This window comes from Hyla sarda, chromosome 6 (genome assembly GCF_029499605.1).
Source record: "Hyla sarda isolate aHylSar1 chromosome 6, aHylSar1.hap1, whole genome shotgun sequence".
NCBI lineage: Eukaryota > Metazoa > Chordata > Amphibia > Anura > Hylidae > Hyla > Hyla sarda.
The window spans coordinates 177,709,244-177,725,293 of record NC_079194.1 but is presented as its reverse complement, the minus strand read 5'-3'; the positions used below and the strand labels follow the sequence as shown (position 1 = coordinate 177,725,293).

The window sequence follows — 16,050 nt, the reverse complement described above, 5'->3', positions numbered from 1 at the left end:
TGAATCCATCTGGAACAGGAGAGCGCCCTGCAGGTAGAGTCCTAAGGACCTCCAACATTTCATTAAGAGTAATAGGAGCATTAATTGCCTCACGATCAGACTCCGATAAAGTTGGTAAACTGCATCGGGACAGATAGGAGTCTAACACAGCTGCTCGCTCTTCCTGGTCAGACGGGAGTTGAGAAGGGAGGGAGCAAAGTTTGGAGTAATAGTCAAAAAATAGTTGGGAAATTTTATTAGGATGGTAGTGAAGTACCCCCAAAGGATCCTTCAGCGCAGAGGGAGACTGTGCGGCCGCATGGTCCCGCAGAAGTCGAGCTAGCATAGTGTGAGCCTTATTGCCTTTTTCATAAAAGTGCTGCTTGGCATAGAGTAGGTTATGCTTCACCTTTCGCAGGACCAGATCCACCAGTCAGGACCGAGCAGCGAACAGCTGCCACAACACCGACAGGGAGGGGGAAGATATCAGAAGAGCTTCTAGGTCTGCAATCTGATTCCGAAGTTCCCGGTTAAGAGCCACAGAATCACGTTTAAGTCTAGAGCCCAATGCAATACAATGGCCCCGAACCACGGCTTTATGAGCCTCCCACAGCACCGGCTGGGAGGACACAGATTCGTCATTAGTGGCAAAATAGTCTGTTAAGCTCTGTAGTATCGAGTCCCGGGAAGATGGAAACGTAAGGAAAGAGTCATTGAGACGCCAATGGCAACGTCTAGAATGGGAGGTGAAAGGGGAAAAGGAAAGGAGGGGACTGTGATCTGACCATAAGATGGGTTCTAGGGAGACATCTGCAAGCATATGAACTATGGGGAGATTCCCAAAGAAATAGTCAATACGGGTGTGAAGCTTGTGGAGGTGGAGTAGAAAGTAAAAAAAACAGTCAGTGGGGTGGTTAATGCGCCAGAGATCATAGAGAAAGCACGGACCAAGCTCCGATAGACAGAAGAGAGGCGCAACTAAGCAGAGGATGGAGAGGAGGCCACAGTGGAATGGCGATCCGTAGTAAGAGAAAAAAAACTAGATTAAAGTCCCCCCTAGTAAATAAGCAGAGGGCGGGAGTTAGGGGCATAGAGATTACAGAGAAGGAGCTACTTACCCCCCAGATAACCCTTGACTATAATAAAGCGACCCAAGAGGTCAGCATAGTGGGAGGTAACCATAAGAGAACAAGTGCGAGAGATAAGGATAGCTACTCCAGCAACCTTCCGAGGAGCGGAAGCCATAAAAACCTGGGGGTATAAGTGATGGAGAAATTGAAAGGAGCCTGAATGGTCAAAGTGCGTCTCCTGAAGGTAGACCATATCAGCCCGGTGCACAACCAGCTCCCGTTGTAGGAGGCGCCTCTTCATGGGGGAGTTAAGACCCTTGACATTCAAGGAGACTCACTTAGCCATAAGGAGCCAAGAGGGACAGGTACAGCATGAGTAGCAAAATACTCACGTAGACCATCAAGGAAGCCATCCAAAATAATGAAGAGCACCACCAGCCCGAGGCGACCCAGTCACAGCCACTCACATCCGATGCACCTAAGAGAGGAACCAAGAAAGGAGAAGAGAAACAGAGAGCACAAAACTGGAGACCAGACAGGAAATCGAAAGACAATGATAGCACACACGGACAACATAGAAGAAAACAAACCAGTGACCGAATGGTAAGAGCAGAGGCCAAAGAACAGGGAGAAGGCAAGGATAACAGACATCCTAGCCAGGACACCATCATTGCCATAGCCTCAATGGGAGAACTGCGGAATGCACCAGAAAGAAACCATCAAAAATCAAGCAGTCCCCCCCCCCCCCCCCCGAGGCCAAATCAATGGAATAATCAAATAAACTGTGACCAATTAAAAACTAAGGTAGCAATTATAATATTAACAAGGCATTAATGCAGACATTCAATGGAGAAGCATTCGGATAAAAACCGCCACCCTCAGGTAGCGAAGAAGAACAATCTCAGCATGCTATGAAGGAGTCCTCAGGGTGGATCAGCAACAGGGCTTCTCAAGTTCTGGGAGACAATTCTCCGACCAGTCGCCGATTAGCCCGGACAGGCTGCCACACAGGGGGCAGAGGTGGAGGGGGAGCGGAAAGACCCCAATCAGCCAGTTGTGGGACAGATAAGTCCAGGGCAGAACAAAAAGCCGGCAGGTCAGAAAAAGCACCCAGAACAGCAAAGCGTCCATCTTTGTGGGCTTGTAGTGCAGATGGGAAGGACCACCTGTACAGGATTTGATGGGAGTGGAGAACCGCCAGGAGCGGCTGAAGCATCCTTCGCTTCCAAAGGGTCACTCAGGACAAGTCCTGATATAGCTGCAAAGGAGCACCATAAAAGTCAAACTGTCTCATGGACAGGGCTTTAGCCATGAGCGCCTCCTTCACCTGAAAGACAGCAATTGACATCTCTGGGAGGACCGTGAGAAGGTTTAGGGTGGAGCGCGGTGAGCACGTCCCAATTTAATCCGGTGGGACGGTGGGTCACCCAGAATCATGTTGAATATAGCTTCCAGCGTTAAAGGAAGGTCTTCCGATTGCGTCGCTTCAGGAAAGCCACGGACCCGAATGATGCGGCGGCCCCGGTTATCCAGATCCTCCACATGATCATGACGGTCGCTAAGGAAATTCGACTGGGAAGCAATGGTGGACTGAATGCGTGCATTGTAGTCCAGTGTAGTGTCATGCTCTTCTTCAAGCCCCTCCACCCTGTTTGACATGCTGGAGAGCCTGATGGAGTGAGGAAATTTCAGCTCTACACGTGTCTTTGACTTCAGAGATAAGGGAGCTAAAGTCCTCTTTTGGTGGAAAAGGCAGGGAGGCTGGCACACCTGAGCAATCCAGGCCAGGATCAGCGACTGCATCCCACTGTGACAAAGCAGCTGCAGGCCGGGCGGGTTCTAGAGATGAGCGTGGAACAGAAGAGTTTGCCTGCGGTGAGGAGCAGGAGGCCCCCATACAATTCCTGGAGGTCATCTTGGGCCTTTGGAGACCCCGGGCGGAGAAGAGCTTAAGGACAAACCCCACAGGTAGAATGGACTAGGGGATCTGTGGAGGCAGCCCGGATCCCTGACTCAGCTAGGGGAGAGCAGGGGTTAATGCAGGAGCAAAAGGAGGCCCCTTGATGTCCCCTGAGACACTTTCCTGGGGTGCAGAGACTTCCCCTCTCACAAAGGCTGCCCAAGATGGCGGGGTGCAGCCCAGGGAAGAGGTGGGCTATCTGTAGCTGGAGGTGAGGGGTTAGTCAGGTGGGGGACCTCGTCCTCGTCCGGCAGGTATGTCTCCCCATGAAAACCACCAGGTCACGGCGTAGTGTAGCTTAATTTAGCCTCGGGGAGCAGGAGCCGAAGGCCTATGTGGCCATCTCTCTGTAGCAACAAGCCACACCCCCTAACATCAGTATCATTTTCACAAATTCCTTTCTGGATGAATGGGCAAAAATTTCGGACAGACACAATCAAAGATCTTGTAGAAAGTCTTTCCAGATGCTCATATATTTGCCAAGGGGGAGGGGGGAACCAACTTGACACCAATCACAATGAATTTAACTCCTCTAGGTGTCCCATTACTTTTGTTCATATAGTGTATATTTCATGAAGCAAGAAGATTCCGCTATTATACAAACATTTTGGGGGAGATTTCTGAAAATAATCTGTTTACTATAGCAATCAATCAGCACACGTTTAATTTATTAGAGAACTACTGAATAACAGAAGCTGTGTATACAGGTTGACTTACACCCCCTTACAGGACATATTACATGGTACTGTAACTATGTTACTATATAAAACACAGTTTAAATTTATGCAAGACAAATATGTAGTCCCATAGTTGTTTGTTCATAGTGCACAATTTTTTTTTTTTTTTTTACAATTATTTTTAATAAAGGTGCCAACACCCTGGTATTCTTAGACAATTATAATTAAAATCACTTGTATCCTATACCTAAACCAAACTTACTGCTATCCAAAAGGTGTGGGATCAAAGTGTAGCCTCAATTTTTAGTAGCTCAAGTATGATACCAGTATAATGTCCTTTGAATCCCTATAATTGTTTCTCCTTGGTCTCAGCTGTTTTCATTTATCTCAGGAAAACTAATAAGTGACTCAAGTCACTCCCCTTGGTGCCCTTGATGTCATCTCCTTTGATGAGGCACTGAAAGAAAGATGTCATTGTACTTTAGGTTTGAAGGCTTTGGCAACTGATCAAGTGCCTGTGTTAATTTATCACAGTGTGCTTCATGATTTGTATTTGTGGCTCATAATTAAGAAAAAAATGACCAATATATTAGAGAGTAATGGCTTAAAGGGACTATAACCAATTTTTAGATTTTCTTTATATGATTTTAATTTAAATATGAAGGGAGAACAGTATATTTGTATCATAAACATTTGTATTATATGTATCATGGGGAATTTAACTCTGAATTGTCTAAAATTTATATCATGTTTTTTTCTTCTAAAACCCCTATGTCTTATATATTTGTATATTTAATTTTGTTCCAAAAGAAAATGAAGAGATTTTCATATTTCCCAATTGAGGTAGAAACCTGTGAAACTAAAATTGCAGGAAAATCCTATCAAGCACAAAAGCATATTTCATATGGTAATAGCACTTTTCAAGCTATGAAATATATTCCTATGGTCAATATTTGTCTAGCAGTTTTGAAGTTGAGTGGAAAAAAGTCTATCTCCAGCAGTCTACTGTGTAGCCCACATTAGTGATTTTACCCCAGTATCCACATTATGGGCAGAGACCCTAGGTTTGTTCAGCAGAACCAGGGGAGGGGGTTTTGTGTTACATTCATAATCTACATTCATACTCCTTTAGCGATACAAAAGTTTTATACCACAGTTTTCTTTATTCGATAAATATTCCAAATAATTTTTTCTTACAGAAGAACACTAGACAAAGATCGAAACAGGCATTTATCTTTGGCTATGTCAATCTTTTCCAGCTTTTGTAAACAAGTTACACAAAAGTCAAATACACCATGAAATTATTTTTATTTTATTTTTATTTGTGGGTAACCTACATAAACATAATAACAAAGTGCAAAAAATAATACCCAGTTCAGACCCTAAGTAAATCAAATGCATCCACTTGTCAGCTAATGTGTGATGTCCATTCTGATGGTTTCAGTGGGAACAACCTGTAATAATGGAAAAGGAAATGGTAATAATCCAGTACAGGACTATTTGTCCTTAAAAGACTTGGGAAGGTGATTGAAAAATAGTCAGTACCCCAAGCTTAATGTAGAAGGATTCCATCCATCCATCCAGTAAGACAGGGCGCTGGTTACCATGGAAACAAAGCAGTCTCCATCTATCAGACCCTCCAATAAACTAAAGGGGGAACAAAAAGAGAGAAATTATAGTTTTAATGGAGAAATGAGAAGTAGCACAGGCTGAAATATAAATCGAGGTTAACGGAAATAACGTATCTATAGTACGAATTAACCTCTGTTTTCATCCTTTTTTGATCACAGACCAGTTCAGTTCTATTGAGAACACATGAAACTACTGTCAGGGTTCAATTTATACTCCTGTCATTTCCTATTAAATCTAACCAACTCTGCATTCTTTCCAGTGATCTATGTATGTAGGCACATATGTCTTTATATGCCTGGAAACTGCAGCATACACTTATTAATTATGTATTATGCATTATTTGTTTAGTATCTACAGATTATATGGGGCTGTGCAATTGGGGGGATATTCATTCATCTGCTCATATCCCTGTCTCAGCTGAGCTTACAATCGAAAACAATAAGAAAACAATAAGAATTGCTATCATAACCTTTGTCTAGATGTTGCTTTTAAGATACGGTGTGAGGGAGAAAAAAAAAAAAAAAAAACAGAGGCATACAGAAGTACAGTAAAAGCATGAGTCAAGTGTTTTTCTGGTTTTATAAAATAATGCTCTTATTGTTTTGCAGCTTCCTAATACATGTTCTTTTCCTATTTCTCATCGGTTACAAGATTTCAGTTTGCTGTCAGTGAATAAGTGAAGTTAAGACTAAAACCTGTACATACCGATTTTTACAGCTTTTTTTTTTTTTTTTTTTTATATATTCAGTACAAATCTCTCTCTTGTCTGAGACTTTGTTACAATTTGTCAATCCAGGTAAAATGTATCAGTGTGGAGTGGAGTCTGGACTACTTTGTGGGCTCACCCCACAAAACAAATAAATGAAAAGATAGATATATGAAAGATGACGAAGTATGAATACAATTTTCTATGCATACAATAGCTTGAAATAATACGGTAATGTTGTTACCAAATGATGCCACCATACAACGAACAAATATCAGTACCATAGTGTTACTGAACAAAACCCAAAATACTAAGGTCAACATTAGTATTCCACTATATTAACAACAAATAATACTGTCACACCATCAATACATTAACACATTAATACCATGTGGTGTCTGTATATTACCATTAACAGTTACTGAACAAAAATCACTATACCAAAAGGAATATTACCACCATATAGTGGTAGATAGTCACTCTGCAGACCACATAAGTGATCACAGGGCAGTTACAACCAGTGACTCACCAGTAATATCTTCTCTGGTTAAAGTCATAACCCTCTCTCCTCTTATCCCTCTGAGGGTGGGTTCACACTACGTTTTCTCCCATACGGGAGCGCATACGGCAGGGGGGAGCTAAAATCTCACGCTCCCATATGTCACCGTATGCGCTCCCGTATGTCATTCATTTCAATGAGCCGGCCGGAGTGAAACGTTCGGTCCGGTCGGCTCATTTTTGCACCGTAGTTGACCACAGTTTTAGGTCCGGTTGTAAAAGCGCATACGGCGCAAAAATGAGCCGACCGGACCGAACGTTTCACTCCGGCCGGCTCATTGAAATGAATGACATACGGGAGCGCATACGGTGACATACGGGAGCGCGAGATTTTAGCTCTCCCCTGCCATATGCGCTCCCGTATGGGAGAAAACGTAGTGTGAACCCAGCCTGACTCAGACCGCCATTACAATTTCTTCCAGCTACCACTGGTCTCTGCAGAATTTGCCACACACAAAGCCTTTACTCCTTATGTTTTAAACAGCCTCACCACCATTTTTCTACCTCTACGCAAACTGGCCACAGATAGTAATAATTCTCCCCCCTTTTGTGCCCCATGCAAAAATAGTTATAATAGTGCTTCTCTTGTTGGCTCACAAGAAACGCCTCCTTTTGTACCCTGAGATGGTACAAATGTCCCCTCTTGTGACCCCATACAGTATTAATGTTCCTATTGAGTGCCCTTATACAGTAGTTCTCTTGTGCCCCAAATAGTAGTATTGTTTATGCATCCCCACCATATATAGTATCCCTATTCTGCCAATGAACATTAAAAGAAAACTTAGAACTCCCCTTACCCTTTTCTCAAGATGAGTGGATGAATCCAATAACTTTTTGCCATTTGTGGCAGCAGTGTCATTGTTCCTCCTGTGGTGGGACACTGACATTCTTAGTGTACTTCTAACATCTTGTAGGCCACAGGACTAAGGCAGCCTGTGGCTTACAAAAGTCAGTGGTGGAGCAGGACGTCTAAGAAAGTTCATGTAGTTGAAAATGTATATGAGCCATGTACTCTGGATGCTTGGTGCTAGTAATATCATTATTGAACCCTTTTCCCCTCCAGGCCTGGTTGCACCCCCATTTTTAACTCTTATGTACAATTGTTATGGCACTGACTTTCTTTCCCTGTTATACAGTGTGTATAGTTATGTTGGTGTTGCATATTCTGTCAAGGCCTGGTTGGTACGGATGCAATGAATATTTCTGAGCAGTGGAGAAAGTAATGTAAAGCTTCATTCAAATCATACCTTCCATTTTCTTAAATATTCCACTCAGGGCCTTTTCCCTACAGTAAGTAACTGAACACAGATGCTCTGTGTAGGAAATGGCAAGTGACAAGGTATTGAGCGAGACATTGGAAATCAATCCCCGCTAAATGTGCATCTTAACTATAAGTGAAGAGTTGAAAACAATCCCGTTTTTATAGCCGGAGAGATAAATACTGTGTTTTTAGTAGGAAAAAATAGCTTTAGACTAAATAAAGTCATTTGATTAATAAGTCAAAGCATGTGGGATATTGACGTCTGGGTGGAGGTTTGCAAGGGCAGCGGCACAGACAGATTTTACCTCAGAATGAACAATTGTCTGGGGTACTGGAGTAGAGAGGCCACTGTGAGGTTCCAGATTTATGAGGGGCCCCTGCCCTGTCTGTGCTATGGTTAGGTTTATTAAGATGAAATATTGGACTGTGGCAGTGCTCAGTGTTTTGCTGAGAAATAAGACTCTGACCTTTAACCTCTGCACCCTCTTGTAGAAATTAGCACTACATCATAATTCACACCATGGGAACAGAGAACTGAATGATATAAAGAGCATGTCACTCATATTCCAGATATATGTAGGTATATATTCACAACATATTTACTGCATGTAGCAGGGCAGAATGTAAGGTTAAAATCTTTGAGGCTATGTAATTAATGTAACAAGATAACTTCTGAGTTAAGATAAAGCAATGGCTACTTGCTGTCCAATATAAAGCCATAAACAACAACACATTGTGATATAAACATATGATGGGCTAAACTTAGCTCTGTTACATCAATGTACAATATATGCAGGCACAAATTCTGATAAAGAATATAAAATACTAGTAGAATACTGTATTGTCTGCTCCAGTTCACTGTGCCTTTGTTCCTGGTGCTTTGCTGGAAACAATAGTTATAAATGCTGTTAAAACAGCTAAACCACTCAGGCAAGATGGCTGCTCCATAATAATGTACTAAATGAAAAAAATTAAAGTAAGGCCTGTTTCACACTTGAGAAGCTCCAGACAGAAAATTTAAATCACTGAATCAGTCTGCGCTAGGACCGTGAAGACATTGCTGTTTCTATAGATGTCAATGTCTGAGAAGTGGATTAATTGCAACGCATTTCAAAAGTTACATCAGAAATTCCTTCCTCAAGAATACACTAATTCACCACAACACTTCATTTATACTTACCGATTGCATAAGTGGGGTTAACGTCTTCCCTTCTGACATACAGCGTTGACGTGCAGCAATAGATGCTATTACTTCCGTGTTTCGGCCCGATCACGTGACAGCGTCCACGTGTCTAGAAACAGACAGCCGGGACGTATCATCAGCGTCATTACATGTTCTGACGCCTCTATCACATGATCTTCTGGTATTCACACGGCCAACATTAATATGCGTCGGTGATGTGACTTCCCCATGCTCTCCAGAGTGGAACGCATGGAGAAGTTTGAATTGACCTAACTTTATGCACAAACAAGCAAGGTACAAGACAATAACATGAATAGACTAAATACTATTAAAAAACAGGAGTAGGTATCCCTATAGAAATACTTTTATAAAAATTACATATAGAAATTATATATTAAAAAGCACTATAAACCTTTAACTGGACTAATAAAGGGAAGATTTATATCCCTCACAATATATATTAAAATGTTAATAAGACATACATAAGTTTCATATACTATATTCCTTATTACATAATAATTTGTAATTATTATTATGAATTGTGGTAGCTTATCTCGGTGTTCTTGTAGCTATCTTACTCCCAGCCAAATCCTTATACAGAATGTATATACCAAAGCATATAGAAATAAATCAGACAGAGCCATTGTCATATGCTTCTGCGTTCTCTGTGTGCTTTCCACTGAGCTTTATTTCAAATCGTTCAAGTTTATATCACCTTTGTCATTAACATAAGTTCCCACCCCCTGCTAGGGGGAAAGGCATGCCACTCCTGAGTCTTTCCCGGGCTTTCTTTGTTCAAAGTCTTCAGACAATGGTGGGGGCCAGATGAAGTGAGCAGAGAGGGGAGGGGCAGATAGGGGAGGAGTGGACAAGTAACAGAAATGTGGAGTCTTCATCCTAAATGGGCATTTTACACATAGAAATATATCACAGTCCCCCCTAAAATGACCAATTTTCCCTTTCCCTAATTTTCATCATCCTAACTCATCTGCACCAATGTGTTTTCTCGAACGTTTCAATGTACTTTATACGACCCATGGCTTAGCCTCAGTCTTTACACATATGGAGTCAGATGCTGTCCCTATGGGTCACTGGTGTTATAGATGGCATTGAAGCTCTGTAATGGGGTATAGGCTTCATCTGTAATCTCAAAGTCCGCATTTGTCATCACTGGCGCGGCATTCTCGACAATCGTCTCACACTTCTTTAGGCAAGGCAAAACACAACACACAACAAAGCAAGATTATTAGTATTATGAGTACGATTATTTTACTGGTCCTATATATTGGCTGAGATATATGTACAACAAGTCTCCCCAAACATTTCACATACCCCCCTTTTTCCTCTTACACCACACATCATATCTAATGCCGTACCATTTTGGAATATTATAGTGGATGTGACTTAGTTGTTCGGCTTGACCTTAAAGAGCATTTACAAAGAAATGTATTAATCGGTGGCGGTGATGGGTTGGTGGGGGGCATTGCGGTGGGTGGTGCGGTGGGGGCGGGGCATTATCGGCATATTGGCAAGGTAATTGCAAATACCGATAATGTCCAAAATCGCGATTATCGGCCGATAGTATCGGCCAAACCGATAATCGGTCGATCCCTAGTCAGTAGAGGACAAGTTTAACTCCTTGGGGACGGATGGCGTATGCATACGCCCTCGCATCCCGTCACTTAAGGACGGAGGGCGTATCCATACGCCCTCTGCATTTCCGATCACCGCCGCTTGCTGGGCAGTGATCGGACCTGGATGACTGCTGATATTTATCAGCAGGCATCCCGTGGCAATGCCTAGGGGGGTTCTGAGACCCCCCCATGTCAGCGATCGCTGCAAATCGTTGGTCAATTCAGACCAGCGATTTGCCCGCGATCCAGGCTAATCGGGTCACTGGTGACCCGATCGCCCGGAAAATAAGAATGATCGGAGCTGTCTAAAGGATAGGGGTGAGGTGGCAGTGTTGCCACCCCCTCCTAACCCCTGCCATTGGTCGGTCTGGCTGACCACCAATGGCAGGAGGGGGGCGGGGGGTTAGAGTTCATTGCCACCGATCGGAAGTCGGGGCAGAGCGGGGGAAACACGGGCGGCGAGGGGGGAGCATGGCCCGACTTACCCGAACCGGCGGAGGCGGCATCCCGGAGCAGCGGCAGCAGCAGGAGGAGCGCCGTCCAGAAAGTGCGACGGAGAAGGCTGCAGTGAAGATCGCGGTAAGTGATCTTCTCTGTGGCCTTCTAAAAGCTGCAAAACTACAACTCCCAGCATGCCTACACAGCCAAAGGCTGTCTGGGCATGCTGGGAGTTGTAGTTTTGCAACATCTGGAGGGTCACAGTTTGGAGACCACTGTGTTGTGGTCTCTATACTGTGGTCCTCCAGATGTTGCAAATCTGCAACTTTCAGCATGTACTGACTGTCTGGGCATGCTGGGAGTTGTAGTTTTGCAACATCTGAAGTGGCACAGTTTGGAGACCACTATACGGTGGTCTCTAAACTGTAGCCCTCCAGATGTTGCAAAACTACAATTCCCAGCATGGCCAGACAGTCAGGGATGCTGGGCGTGTAATTCTGCAATATCTGGCCCTTCAAATGTTGCAGAACTACAACTCCCAGCATGCCTGGACAGTCTGGGCATGCTTGGAGTTGTAGTTTTGAAACATCTGGAGGGCTACAGTTTGGAGACCACTACTTAGTGGTCTCCAAACTGTTCTTCCCCAGTTGTTGCATAACTACAACTCCTAACATCTGAAGGGCCAGATATTGCAGAACTACACGCCCAGCATCCCTGACTGTCTGGCCATGCTGGGAATTGTAGTTTTGCAACAGCTGTAGGCACACTGGTTGGGAAACACTGAGCTAGAGTCTGTTTCCTAACTCAGTGATTCCAACCCGCGTGCCTCCAGCTGTTGCAAAACTACAACTCCCAGAATGCACTGACAGTCCGTACATGCTGGGAGTTGTAGTTTTGCAACAGCTGGAGGCACATTGGTTGGAATCACTGAGCTAGAGTCTGTTTTCTAACTCAGTGGTTCCCCACCAGTGTGCCTACAGCTGTTGTAAAACTACCACTCCCAGCATGTACGGTCTGTCAGTGCATTCTGGGAGTTGTAGTTTTGCCACAGCTGAAGGTTTGGGGTGCCCCCCCTCCCATATGAATGTACAGGGTACATTCACACGGGCGGGTTTACAGTGGGTTTCCTTCTACAAGTTTGAGCTGCGGCAAATTTTCCGCCGCAGCTCAAACTCCCAGCGGAAAACTTATTGTGAACCCCCGCCTGTGTGAATGTACCCTAAAAACACTACACTACACTAACAGATAATAAAAAGTAAAACACTACATATACACCTCCTTACACAACGTTCCCCCCCCCAATAAAAATGAAAAACGTCTCATAACATGATGGTGTTGCCCCATACTTTTCATTTTCACAAGAGGTAAAAGGAGAAAATGACCCCCAAAATTTGTAACACAATTTCTTCTGAGTACGGAAATACCCCATATGTGTACGTAAAATGCTCTGCGGACGAATTACATGGCTCAGAAGTGAGAGAGCCATGTACATTTGAGGCCTAAATTGGTGATTTGCACAGGGGTGGCTGATCGGTTACAGCGATTCTGACAAAAAAAAAAAAAAAAACAACACCCACATGTGACCCCATTTTGGAAACGACACCCCTCACGGAACGTAACAAGGGGTATAGTGAGCCTTAACACCCTTCAGGTCTTTGACAAATTTTCGTTAAAGTTGGACATGAAAATTAAAAAAAAATTTTTTCCCTGAAATGCTGGCGTTACCCCAAATTTTTCATTTTCACAAGGGGTAATAGGACAAAAAAAATAAAAATTTGTAACCCCATTTCTTCTGAGTATATAAATACCCCATATGTGGAAGTAAAGTGCTCTGTGGGTGAACAGAGAATTAGGCTGGAATTGAAGGCTATGTGTGTTTACAAAGCCCCCATGGTGCCAGAACAGTGGACCCCCTCTACATGTGACCACATTTTGGAAACTACACCCCTCACGGAATGTAACAAGGGGTACAGTGAGCATTTACACCCAACAGGTGTCTGAAAGATTTTTTTGAACAGTCGTCCGTAAAAATGAAAAATTTAATTTTTAATTTGCACAGCCCACTGTTCCAAAGATCTGTCAAATGCCAGTGGGGTATAAATGCTCACTGCACCCCTTATTAAGTTCTGTGAGGGGTGTAGTTTCCAAAATAGTATGCTATGTGTTTTTTTTTTTTTTTTTTTTTTTACTGTTCTGGCATCATGGGGGCTTCCTAAATGCAACATGCCCCCAAAAACCATTTCAGCAAAATTCGCTCTCCAAAATCCCATTGTCGCTCCTTCTCTTCTGAGCCCTCTACTACGCCCGCCGAACACTTGACATACACATATGAGATATTTCCTTACTCGAGAGAAATGGGGTTACAATCTTTTTTGGGCATTTTCTCCTATTACTCCCTGTGAAAATGAAAAGTTTTGGGTAACACCAGCATTTCAGTGTTAAAAATCAATTTTTTCATTTTCACGTCCCACTTTAACGAAAGTTTGTCAATCACCTGTGGGGTGTTAAGGCTCACTGTACCCCTTTTTACGTGCCTTGAAGTGTAGTTTCCAAAATAGTATGCCATGTGGGTATTTTGTGCTGTTCTGGCACCATAGGGGCTTCCTAAATGCGACATGCCCCCCCAAAACCATTTCAGAAAAATTTGCTTTCCTAAAGCCAAATGTGACTCCTCTTCTGAGCATTGTAGTTCGCCCGCAGAGCATTTTACGCCCTAACATGGGGTATTTCTATACTCAGAAGAGATGGGGTTACACATTTTGGGGGGCATTTTCTCCCATTACCCTTTGTAAAAATGGTAAATTTGGGGAAAAAACACTGCACTTTAGTGAAAATTATTTTTTTTTTCATTTACACATCCGACTTTACCGAAAAGTCGTCAAATACCTGTGGGGTGTTAAGGCTCACTGGACCCCTTGTTACGTGCCTTGAGGGGTGTAGTTTTCAAAATAGTATGCCATGTGTTTTTTTTTTTTTTTTGCTGTTCTGGCACCATAGGGGCTTCCTAAATGTGATATGCCCCTCAAAAACCATATCAGAAAAATTCACTCTCCAAAATCCCATTTTTGCTCCTTCCCTTCTGTGCCCTCTACTGCGCTCTCCGAACACTTGACATACACATATGAGGTATTTCCTTACTCGAGAGAAATTGGGTTACAAATTTTGTGGGCTTTTTCTCCTATTACCCCTTGTAAAAATTCAAAAACTGGGTCTACAAGAACATGCGAGTGTAAAAAATGAAGATTTTACATTTTCTCCTTCACTTTGCTGCTATTCCTGTGAAACACCTAAAGGGTAAACAAACTTTCTGAATGTCATTTTGGATACTTTGAGGGGTGCAGTTTTTATAATGGAGGAATGTGACAAGGGGGAGGAATGTGACAAGGGGGGGGGGGAATGTGGAGGTACATATGAAAGAGAACAAAGAAGGAGAGAGGGGGAAAGCGCTCTCTAAGTGTAGATGGTCCCGAATATTAAGAGATATAGGATATATACTGGAAGTGGTAAGAGGTGTCTGGCAGATGGTGAGGTGATACACTCACCTTGCTGTGTTATGCTGCAGGCACAACACTGCGATGTGCATGTAGAGGAGAATTTTCCTCACTAAGAAGTTCTGCGGCAGCCTGGCGTCCCGGTCATCAAAAGATGGCGGTCTGGCAGTAGGAAGATGGGAGAGGTGTAAGCCCCTCACTGGTGAGGATTGCGGTTCGGCGCTGCAGGATAGCAGTCTGATGCAGATTAACAACAGATGGCCAAGGTAAAACCAAGCTGGTTTATTGTTTAAAATGGCATAGAGACGACGCGTTTCGCAAGGCACCCCTTGCTTCGTTCAGGGGGGAATGTGACAGGACGGAGGGGGTTTGGGAATGTGCTTTCTGTTTGCTGCAGCCATAATCTCCAGCAAACAGAAAGCAGTTCTTTTCTCACACTCCCGCGCTTCTGAGTGGAATGAATTCTGTCAGGTATCTTGTCAGAATCCGAGAGGGATTCTGCTGCGACACTATAACTCTTATGCGACATTGTGCGGCACTCACATGCGACACATTAGTAAATATGTGTGAAAAGCCCTAGCGATCAGTGGGAAAAAAGAAAAAATACAACCCGAAAAACTTAGTAAATGAGGGCCAATGTGTCATTTTTACTGACAAAATGCACTGTGAAGAAATGGAAGCCCCCCAAATAAAACAATTGATATCATTACAAAGTACAATTGGTGGCGCAAAAAACAAGCCTCATATGGGTCTGTAGGTGGAAAATAAAAAGCGTTATGGCTTTTAGAAAGCAGGAGGAAAAAACTAAAATGCTAAATAAAAAAATAAAAATAAAAAACTGAACGGGGGTTAAACAGCTGGATGTCCAAAGTTTGCATACCACTGCTATATAGGAATATGGCACAAGCCACATCACCTACCTGATTTATACATGTACAGATAAGCCGGGACAGAACAGCCAACCTGCTGTTTCCACTGCCCTTAGTGCCCTCTATGACTGCCTGGACTGAACTAGAAGTGATCCCCTCCAGGTAACAACATCAGCACATGGCACGCCTCCCTCATCAACCGTCTACCAAAATTCAACTGTAGGAGCGTCTCCTTAGTAACAGTGAGACGCTTTTATTTCCTCTCCACCAACCTTTCTTTGGCGTATGCCTCATTGGTTTGCTAACATGTCACTCAGCCATAGTGATTTTCCATTGGTGTATTGTACCTGTAGGGTCGGTTAGTGTAAGAAGCCGTTTCCTAGGCGACCGGAGTTTCACCCTACCACCGGAAGCGGGATAGTGAAGGTGCTCTGCGATTGGTCATTTCGGCCAGGGCACGGACTGAGCGGTTGGAGAGTTTTCTTGCCAATCTCCCGTAGCGGGCTGTGCAGCGGGTTAGGGTGCGCTACAGTGAACGAGGGGCATAGAGTCAGCTGATAGATTTTACCTGTAGTGATGGTAAGAAACTTTA

The 16,050-nt window shown here is 43.5% G+C and overlaps 1 protein-coding gene and 1 long non-coding RNA gene across 10 annotated transcripts in view; one reads left to right on the top strand and one right to left on the bottom strand.

Annotated features, from left to right (window-relative positions):
* The window catches only part of PMFBP1 (polyamine modulated factor 1 binding protein 1), a 302,187-nt gene that overhangs the window by 14,764 nt on the left and 271,373 nt on the right, over window positions 1–16,050 (top strand). For 4 of the 5 annotated variants that reach the window (XM_056525909.1, XM_056525905.1, XM_056525904.1 and 1 more), the window contains exon 1: window positions 15,890–16,037. The exons of the other annotated variant lie outside the window; for it this stretch is intronic. The gene's annotated coding sequence lies outside the window, so the exon portion shown is untranslated. Of the gene's footprint in view, window positions 1–15,889; window positions 16,038–16,050 lie in introns of those variants that run through there. 5 annotated transcript variants of the gene reach the window in all.
* LOC130276472 (uncharacterized) lies at window positions 4,843–15,929 on the bottom strand. Of its 5 annotated transcripts, XR_008845135.1 has the most exons (5): window positions 15,510–15,724; window positions 14,641–14,751; window positions 9,024–9,135; window positions 5,232–5,333; window positions 4,843–5,140 (listed from the first exon to the last, which is right to left on the bottom strand). It is a non-coding gene; the product is annotated as an uncharacterized LOC130276472 (long non-coding RNA). The 5 variants fall into 5 exon arrangements; XR_008845136.1 differs by lacking the exons at window positions 14,641–14,751; window positions 15,510–15,724 and adding an exon at window positions 15,806–15,929; XR_008845134.1 differs by lacking the exons at window positions 14,641–14,751; window positions 15,510–15,724 and adding an exon at window positions 15,731–15,854.